This window comes from Trichechus manatus, unplaced genomic scaffold (genome assembly GCF_000243295.1).
Source record: "Trichechus manatus latirostris isolate Lorelei unplaced genomic scaffold, TriManLat1.0 scaffold00160, whole genome shotgun sequence".
Classification (NCBI taxonomy): domain Eukaryota; kingdom Metazoa; phylum Chordata; class Mammalia; order Sirenia; family Trichechidae; genus Trichechus; species Trichechus manatus.
The window spans coordinates 1456199-1466637 of record NW_004444096.1 but is presented as its reverse complement, the minus strand read 5'-3'; the positions used below and the strand labels follow the sequence as shown (position 1 = coordinate 1466637).

The 10439-nt window shown below is 45.2% G+C and overlaps 1 pseudogene; it reads left to right on the top strand.

The window, feature by feature from the left end:
- Positions 1-4178: 4178 nt before the first annotated feature.
- Positions 4179-10439, top strand: part of LOC101347789 (DNA repair-scaffolding protein pseudogene) — a 94656-nt pseudogene continuing 88395 nt past the window's right edge.

Genomic DNA, 10439 nt, shown 5'->3' with positions numbered 1-10439 from the left:
TTGTTTTAGTTCTGGGTTGACAGAGTGTCTGGGGGCCGTGCTTTCTGGAGTTCCTCCAGTCTCAGTCAGACCATTAATTCTGGTCTTTTTACTAGAATTTGAGTTCTGCACCCTTTTTTCTCCTGCTCCGTCAGGGACTCTCTGTTGTGTTCCCTGTCCGGACGGTCATTGGTGGTAGCCGGACACCATCTAGTTCTTCTGGGACCTGACACGTTTTTAAAGCTTGCTGCTCAATATCCTGAGTGCGGATATGCAACCGTTTATTTAGCACTCCCCTCTTGATTGACATTTAGGTTATTTCTAATTTTTCACTAATATAAACAATATAACTCTGAAATTCCTTAAACATCGCTTTTAATATACATGGACAATTATTTCTATAAGGCAGATGCTGAGAACTAAAATGCTAGTCTGATGGGTAACTGCATTTTTGAGTTTTTGTTTTAAGAAAAAAAAAAAAACCAAACCCATTGCCACCGAGTCGATTTCGACTCATAGTAACCCTATAGGTCAGAGTAGAACTGCCCCATAAGGTTTCCAAGGAGCAGCTGGTGGATTTGAACTGCTGACCTTCTGGTCAGCAGCCAGGCTGTTAACCACTGCACCAGCAGGGCTCCTTTGTTTTAATACATATGATCAAAACGCTGCTTCCAAAGCATGGACCTTTTCCTGTGTGTAGATAAACGTGTGTGTAATCAGATGCCCTCTTTTAAAAAAGAGACTTTAATTTAATAGTAGCAATAAGAGCTCTGCCTTTAGAGCGGGAGACTTGACTTGAACTTTGGGACCCTCTGTTTCTTTGGGAAACAGGTTACCCGCCTCAGGTACAGGTGTGACCCTCGGGGTCACCACCTCAGGCCCCCAACTCAGATGCGCATGGTGTTTCACCGCGTTTGTAACATTGCATTTCTATTTCTAGTCCTCATGCTGCCTGGCACCTCAGCCCGTTCCACGTGTTGCTCCGTTAGTGCAGGGTCTTCTCCGTCCCCTAGGGCTGGCGGCTTTGTTATGGAGGAGGACAGAGACCTGCTGGGTGCTAAGACGCTGGTGGAAGTGGGGTGAGGCCTGGCTCAACTCTCTCTCACTGTCATCTATTCTTACAGGCCCCCCATCTGGCCCTTGTCAGACCCCACAGCCTCTGCTGCCCCATCTCACCAAGCCTGGTTCTTTCTCAGCTACTGCTGACCTCACGGGGGCAGAGACAACACCTGCCGTGCCTTCCTGAAAGGTCTCCGGCTGTTCCCTCCCCCTCTGCCAGAGCTGCTTAGCCAGAGCTGGGTGGGGAGACCCAGGAGCCTTCCACACTTCAGCCTTTCCCCAGGGAAGGAGGAGGAGCAGTGCCTCCTTCCCAAGTCCTCCGTGTGAATCAAGGGCCTGTTCTCAGAGTCGCCAAACATGTCCATGGCTTCCAGCAACCCTCACCTCCACTTGGCCGTGGGCAAGAGAGCGGAGTGTGGAGTGGGACCCTTATATAGGGTTGTCTTAGTTACCTAGTGCTGCTGTAACAGAAATATCACAAGTGGGTGGCTTTAATGAGAAGAAATTTGCTTTCTCACAGTTTCAGAGGCCAGAAGTTCAAATTCAGTTTGAACGTTAAACTACATGGTTACCCTACCCACACAGAATCTAACTTACCTGTTTCCTTTCCAACTCTCCTCTCTTCCAACCTAGGGAATCTGTATTTCATTTCAGGTTAGAAAACCTGGCTTTTAATATCACCTCATATTCTTTCTAATCTGGTATTTATGGCACAAAATTAATGCAGCAACTCTTTCAAGGCCAGGCTTTTGATTCCCAAAAGTGAAACTCCAAAAAGCATTTCATCTGCTTTTCTGAAATAATAACCCTTCCCTGGGATACACAATGGATGCCTCATGACCTACGTTGACTGGTAAAAACGGCCACGGGGTAAAAACAAATAACCAGTAACGAAAACCACATTGGTATTTTAAAAGCTTATCCGCCACTCTCCTCTCCTCTTGTAATTCCTCCCGCCCTTACAAAGAAAATTCCCTTCTCATGTAGGTGTTCTCTGCTGCCCCACTCCCCAGGAAGTGGGGGCTGGACCTTGATCCTAAACTGGGTTCTCTAGGGTGATAAGTCCCATGTGCAGGGACCTGGATAGGTTGCACAACTCAGTGGATTAAATTGTGTTCCCCCAACCCCCAAAATATGCATTGGAATCCTACCTCCTATACCTGTGGATGCAATCCTGTTTGAAAATAGAGTTTTCTTTGTTACGTTGATTAAAACATACCTGAATAGGGTGGATTCTAAATCTAATCACTTCTGAGTTACAAAAAGAGCAGATTAGACAAACACACACACACACACACACACACACACACACACGGGAGGAAGACAGATGTCATGTGAGAATCGTGAAGGAAATAAGGAAAGCCCAGTGCTACCAGTAAGGAAGGAACTGACCCACAGCCAAGACCTTGATTTCGACCTTTAGATTCCAGAACTGTGAGAAAATCAACATCTGTTCTTTAAAGCCAGCCACTTGTGATATTTTGTGTTACAGCAGCACAGAGTGACTAAGACACTGACCTAGGACCATCTGGGATGACTTTGGCCCACAACGGGTCACATGGGCCCTGATCGTCAGCACTCCCAAAGGCCTGCAGGAGTTAGACACAACTCAGGGGAAAGGAGGAGACTCTGAACTGAGTGAAATTACCCTTAAGTTTCTGCCACCCTGTGGAACAGGCATACAACATGGAAACTACGTACAGTTACGGAAAAAATAAAGCAAGTTACATCTTTGCATGACGGAGTTGTGTCCTCAGACTTGCCCCCGCTGCATGCAGGGACTCACGTGGGACAAGTAATAGTAATAATATTAATGATGGTGTTAATGATGGTGATGGCTAATATTTACTGATTGCTTACTAGGTGCCACGCTCTGTTCTAAGGGCTTTAGACATAATGTTGTGTTGTAGGAACTATTAGAGAGATTAAACAACATTCCAAGGTCAAAGTACATATTGACCCTACAGACTGATGACAAACCCTAGAATGGAATTTGGGGCAGGCCACTCAAGGACATGAGAAAAGTGGTGCAGAAATGAGGCAAACTTCTGAGAAGTCCTTGTTTGTATAGCAATATTAGTGGACTGTGATGAGGCTGCACTTGAAAAAATGCTATCGATTCTGGGTAGGTGAAGAATAGCCAGCAAAAGAAGAAATCCAGGGGGCAAGGAAAGGAGGATTCAAACATCTCTTTTGTGAATTCCTAAGTGAACCTTGGTGGCCCAGTGGTTAAGAGCTACAGGTGCTAACCAGAAGGTTGGCAGTTCAAACCCACCAGATGCTCCTTGGAAACTCTATGGGGCAGTTCTACTCTGTCCTGTAGAGTCACTATGAGTCGAAATCAACTCGACTACAAGGGGTTTTAAGTGAATTGAACTTTGTCCTGGAAAGGGAAGAGCAAGTTCATGGGCCCCAGCTCTGACCACCAGGGCGGAAGGACCGCAGGAAGCAGGCACCCCTTTAACTGCCCATGAATTCCTGGAGCCACTGCAGAGGCACTGTGCTCTGGAAGAGGATCCTAGTTTTTATGGCCAGAGGGTAAAGCACTTCCCATTCCAAAGGGAGAGCATTTTTGAGGCAACCTCCAAGTGTTTCCGGAAGAGCAAATGCCTTCTACGCTTCTCTTAATTCTGCCCGTGGAAATGGAACGTTTGGCAGCGAGCTGCAACACAGACGCTAAGGTGGATGTGGAGGGCTGCTGCAAACCGGGAGCGACCCCCCAAACTGCAAGAACCTACGCACAGCCTGCGTTCCTTTCTGTGTTCTGTCAGACAGCCAAGGCCCAGAGGGAAAGTATGAGGGGAGGAAGGCAGGGCTTGAAGCACAGAGTGAGGAACGGACCTGCGTTACATACTTCTTTAAGGAAAGGCCGCCGCTGGAGCCCCACACGCCCGCTCACTAACAACCGGTTCCATGGGGGGCGACCCCGTGTGTGTCAGAGGAGACTCTGCTCCGTGGGATTTTCAATGGCGGATCTTTCAGAAGCAGATCTTCAGGACTTTCTTCTGAGGTGTCTCTGGGTGGGTTCCAACTGCCAACCTTCCCGCTAGGAGCAGAGTGCGTAACCGTTTGGCACCACCCGGGACTCCAGCTCGCCAATTCTAGCCCCGACATGGGTGAGGAGGCCTGAGAGGGAGGCGATGAACTGGACGAAGAGGGCCCCCATCCCAGCGTGGCTCGGGAGCAGCAGAGGCGAGGCTGCTGCCCGGCGCGGCGGGTCCTGGCCCTCAGGCAGCCTCACGGGGTCCCCGCGCAGCCCATGCGACGCAGCAGCAGCGCACTGTCTTCTGCGCGGCCGAGAACAATGGATGCACGACAGGGAGCCAGAGGACCACAAGGGGGCGCCGTAAGAGGCCGTGGACCGATGGCCGGAGATGTCTCAGAGGAGTCCCATGAGGACGCAGGACAGCCATCAGCCATCTCTTCCCAGAGTTTAGGTGTAGCCCATGAGGCAGGAGGGGAGAAAAACCCGGAACTGATGGAGAAATCATTGAACTGACTGAGACCGATGGGAACCGGCCGAGATTTAATTTTGCTGACATGTGGCCGTGAAGGATGATCCTCCAAGACAAAACTTGTTGTGATAAAAAATTAAGTTAAGCTACATTTCATGTACATCTGAGTGGAAGACCTGACTAATTTGTCTCTACTATGTGTAATTTGTCTGGTGGCGCAGTGGTTAAGAGCTACAGCTGCTCACCAAAAGGTCGGCAGTTGAAATCCACCATCAGCTCCTTGGAAACCCTATGGGGCAGTACTACTCTGACCTGTAGGGTTGCTATGAGTCAGAATCGACTGACAGCAACGGGTTTATTTGTTTTAATGTTTGTTTTGGGGGCAGTAGCGGTTCAGTGGTACAATTCTCGCCTTCCGTGTGGGAGACCTGGGTTCGATTCCCAGCCAATGCATCTCATGCCCAGTCACCACCCGTCTGTCAGTGGAGGCTTGCATATTGCTATGATGCTGAACAGGTTTCAGTGGAGCTCCCAGACTAAGACAGACTAGGAAGAAAGGTGCGACAAGTTACTTCCAAAAAATCAGTCAATGAAAACCTTATAGATCACAGCGGTCTGATCCACAACAGATCATGGGGATGGCACGGGACTGAGCAGCATTTAATTCCATCGTGCATGGGATTCCATGAGTCGGGGGGCAGCTAGACATCAGCTAACAACATGTTTGTTTTAGGAAATTCAGTAGAAAAAGTAGTATCTGTTTTCCTTGAAGAAACTGGGAAGTCACCATTAACCCAAAGACAGATGACAAGTGTTCAGTTTGGTAATACGTATTGTCCATTCAGTCAAGAGGTGTTTCTTTTGATTTGCGGTGTGAGATGAGGATGAAGGTAGGTGGAAGGGTGGGGGGTGGTTGGAGTTTTGGCTCTGTGTGAGTGAAGGCAACGCAAATTCTGGTGGAAAAGAGTTTTTATTAGTGTTTTGACTGTTGTTTGCAGGTAGGAAACAAAGAAAAGAAACAAAAGTATCTGCTTTCGTGAGAGGCTTTGTGACACCCCCAGGAATGCACCATGCTGCAGGGGGCTAAGGCGACAGCGTGCAGAAGGATCCCAGCACCTGCACGGCACCGAGGGTATTATGTTAAAGGGTTTTGGCAGAGGCACTGGTGATCTTGTGCTAAGGCTGCTTGCAGCCTCTTGGGCAGTAGCTGTAAAACAGGAGTGCGAACACTGGGAAGGAAGAACATGGCAGCAGAAGACTGGGCTGTTGGAGGTCATGGGAGGTAACGCTTTCAGGATGATATCAGTGGAAGACACTGAGGCCTGGAAGTGTGGGTTACATAAAGTGGGTATGAAGCCCTCCATGATATTCAGGTGTAAGAATATCACATTTCCTTTTTTTTCTATATAAAATCAAATTTGGCTCAATTGTCCATTGCTTGACTAACGTGATATCCTGCTTAGTCTTTTTTTGGAAGGCTGTATCCCAAGGTGAAAGCATTTCTCCTCTGTGTACCAAAAACTCCAAAACAGAATTTTGGGTAAAGAAGGCAAATTTTTTTGAGTAGGCTTATAGGTATAATTTTTAGATGTACACCCCCACTTCCGTCTCTTTGATCTAGGGCCAAGTGTAATCTGCCTGTGGGAGAAACAGCAATGCTGGCTCAGAGCATATGCTGTGACTCTGCAAGGTGTTTCTTCCAGCTGGCACAGGAACTGGGTGCCAATAGATCATTCCTCGCTTCTGCTGAGCCACCTGCTTCTGGGTGACAGGATATATGATAAGATCAGGGAATCCCATGGGCACTGGCCCATTGGCTTACTTTTTCTCTGTAAAAAGTTTCTTGGTCAGAACTAATATTGTGTAGGAGATGATAACAACATCTAAGCCATCCTGTGAGTGCGTGGAGAGAGTGCTGGCAGCAGCATGATGACAGCCAGGGAAACCAAATCCAAATCTGGAATAAGTGTCTGTTCTAAAGAGAAACAAATTGCTACCCTGTCCCTGATGGAAGAGGTCCAATGTAATCAAGCTGCCACCTGGTAGCTGGCTCCTCCCCCAATCTCCTCACTGCAGTAAATGGCACTGCCAGGCACTCAGTTGATCAGGCCAAAATCCTAGGGGTCCTCTGTCATTTTTTTTCTTTTGCTCACACTCAACATCCAATCTGTCAGCAGGTCTTATTGTCTCTCCTTTCAAAACAGATCCAGAATCTGATCCCTTCTCACCCACATCTACCTTCACCGCCCTAATCCAAGCCATTGTCACCTCCTGGACCCTCTCAACTGGTCTGCCTGCTTCTACTTTTTCTTGTCTAACAAGTGTTCCCCACACAGCATCCAGAGTGATTTTTAAAAATGTATATTATACTCAGCTTTTTCAACAGATAAATGGCATGGAAAAGGGTCTTAGAGGCAAATCAACTGGTTGTAATGGATGGAATTTGCTTGGATACCATCTTAGTTATCTAATCCTGCTGTAACAGAAATACCATACGTGGATGGCTTTGAAAAAGAAATGTATTTTCTCACAGTCTAGTAGGCTAGAAGTTCAAATTCAGGGCATCAGCTCCAGGGGAAGGCTTTCTTTCTCTGTTGGCCTTCTCATCAATCTTCCCCTAGACTAGGAGCTTCTCTGCACAGGGACCCCGGGTCCAAAGGACACACTCTGCTTCCAGCACTGCTTTCTTGGTGGTATGAGGTCCCACAACTCTCTGCTTGCTTCCCTTTCCTTTTATCTCTTGTAAGATAAAAGGTGGTGCGGCCCACACCCCAGGGAAACTCCTTTTACATTGAATCAGGGATGTGACCTTAGTAAGGGTGTTACAATCCCACCCTAATCTTCTTTAACATAAAATTACAATCACAAGATGGAGGACAACCACACAATACTGGGAATCATGGCCCAGCCAAATTGATACACACATTTTTGGGGGGACAAAATTCAGTCCATGACAGATACTAATTCAAACAAACCGACTATAAAAAGATGTTTTGGAGACAATGGTGGAAACTTAAACCAGAAATCGGGTGTTATGAAGGAAGAATATTAAGAAATTATTATTTTTGTTTTGTGTGATAAGGTTATTGTCTTGGTACTTTTTTTATTGTGGTGAAAATATACACAACAAAACCTGTTGCTGTTGAGTTGATTCTGACTCATAGGGACCCTATGGGACAGCGTAGAACTGCCCCATAGGGTTTCCAAGGAGCAGATGGTGGATTTGAACTGCCAACCTTTTGGTCAGTAGCTGAGCTCTTAACCATTGAGCCACCAGGGCTCCACACACAACAAAACATACACCGATTCAACAATTTCTACATTTGTAAATTTAGTGACATTGATTGCATTCTTCAAGTTGTGCAACCATTCTCGCTATCCTTTTCCAAATTATTCTACGGCCATTAATATAAACTCAATGACCCTTAAGCAAAAATGCTCCCTTCCATCCTTCCCCCTCCCTCCTACCCCTTGTAACCACTGATAATCTTGGTTTTTACATATTTGTTTATTTCATGTAAGTGTGATGATACAGTATTTGTCTGATTCTATGATCTGATTTATATGAAATTGCAACTAACTTTTCACGTAGGATAATAGTTTTCAAGGTTTGTCCATGTTGTGGCATGCATCAGGACTTCATTTCTCTCTGTAACTGAGTAGTATTCCATTGTGTGTATGTGCCACATTTTGTTTATCCATTCCTCTGTTGATGGACATTTCCCTTGTTTCCACATTTTGGCTATTGTGAAAATTGCTGCAATGAACATTGCACTGGGCAGTGGAGCCCACCCAAGTAGAGCACAGCCTCTTGTTGGTTAGCTAGGGAGGCAGAGAGCAAAGTTCTGGATGCTGAAGCAGCTGGAATTTGTCTGCCAGCAGGGCACAGGGAGAAGAGGCATCTCCGTGCTGGGGCGACAGTCCACGAGGCCCGCCAGAGTGGCTGCAGGCTGACAGCTGCATGGAGATTCCAGAAGTCACGTGCTGGGTGGTTGGAGTTCCCCATAAATATAGATGCCACAATTCTTTTTTATTTATTTTTATTTTTTAAATATTATTTCCTTCTTTTTTTTTTGCTCATTGTTGTAGTTTAAGTGAAAGTTTACATTTCAAGTTAGTCTCTTATACAAAAATTTATACATACATTGTTATGTGACCCTAATTGCTCTCCCTATACTGTGACAGCACATTCCTCCTTTCCACTCCAGATTTCCCGTGTCCATTCAACCAGCTCCTAACACTCTCTGCCTTCCCATCTCACCTCCGGACAGAAGCTGCTCATTTAGGCTCATACATCTACTTGAGCTAAGAAGCACACTTTTCACGAGTATCATTTAATGTCCCACAGTCCAGTCCAATCTTTGTCTGAAGAGTTGACCTTGGAAATTGTTTTAGTTCTGAGCTGATAGAGATTCCAGTGGCCATGCTTTCCAAGGTTCCTCCAGTCTCAGTCAGACCATTAAGTCTCGTATTTTTACTAGAATTTGAGTTCTGCACCCCACCTTTCTCCTGCTCTATCAGGGACTCTCTGTTGTGTTCCCTATCAGGGTGGTCATTGCTGGTAGCCAGGCACCATCTAGTTCTTCTGGTCTCAGGCTAATGAAATGTCTGGGTTATGTGGCCCTTTCTGTCTGTTGGGCTAATATAGATGCTACAATTCTTAATAAAATATTAGCAAATAGAATTCAAGCAACGCAATCCACCATATTATCAGGCAAAAGAAGAAAAAAAATCACATGGTCATATCAACTGATGCAGAAAAGCATTGACCAAATTCAACACCTATTCATGTTCAAAATTCTAGCGTAACTAGGAATAGAGAACTTCCTCAACTTGATAAAGAACATGTACAAGAAATCTACAACTGATATCACACTTAATGGTGAGAGACTGAATACATTCCCTCTAAGATTGGGCAAGGCAAGGATGTTTACTCTCACCACTCTTATCCAACATTATACTGAAAGTTCTGGTCACGCAATAAGGCAAGAGAAGGAGATAAAAGGCATACAGACTGGAAAGGAAGAAAGAAAACTATCCTTATTCTCAGATGCCATGATTGCCTACATAGAAAATCCCAAGGATTACACAAAAAAATATCCTAGAACTAATAAGTAAGTTCAGCAAGGTAACAGGATACAAGATAAATATACAAAACTCAATTGGATTTCTATATACTAGAAATTATCACATGAAAACTAAAATTGAAAATACAATACAATTTACAATTGCTAAAAATATGAACAAGTTAGGTGTAAATCTAAAACTATGTGCAGGACTTTATGCTGAAACCCACAAAATGCTGACCAAAGAAATCAAAGAAGACCTAAATAAATGGAAAGATACATACTGTATTCATGGATTGCAAGACTCAACATGGCAAAGATGTCAATTCTCCACAAATTAATATATAGCTACAGTGTATTTCCTTAAAAAAACTTAGCAAGTTTTTTTAGTACATACATTTTGCTGTGCCATCAAGACAGTTCCGACTCATAGCAACCCTGTGTATTACAGGATGAAACAGTGCCTGGTCCTGCACCAAGTTCACAGTTGCTGTTATGCTTGAGCCCATTATTGCAGCCACTGTGTCAATCCATCTCGTTGAGAGTCTTCCTCTTTTTCGCTAACCCTCTACTTCACCAAACATGATATCCTTCTCCAGGAACTGATACCTTCTGACAACATGTCCAGAGTATGTGAGACATAGTCTCATCATCCTTGCTTCTAAGGAGAATTCTGGTTATACTACTCCAAGACAGATTTATTCGTTCTTTTGGCAGTCCATGGTATATTCAATATTCTTCACCAACATCACAATTCAAAGGCATCAATTCTTCTTTGGTCTTCCTTATTCATTGTCCAGCTTTCGCATACATATGAGGCAATTGAAACCACCATGGCTTGGGTCAGGAGCGCCTTAGTCTTCAAGGTGACATCTTTGCT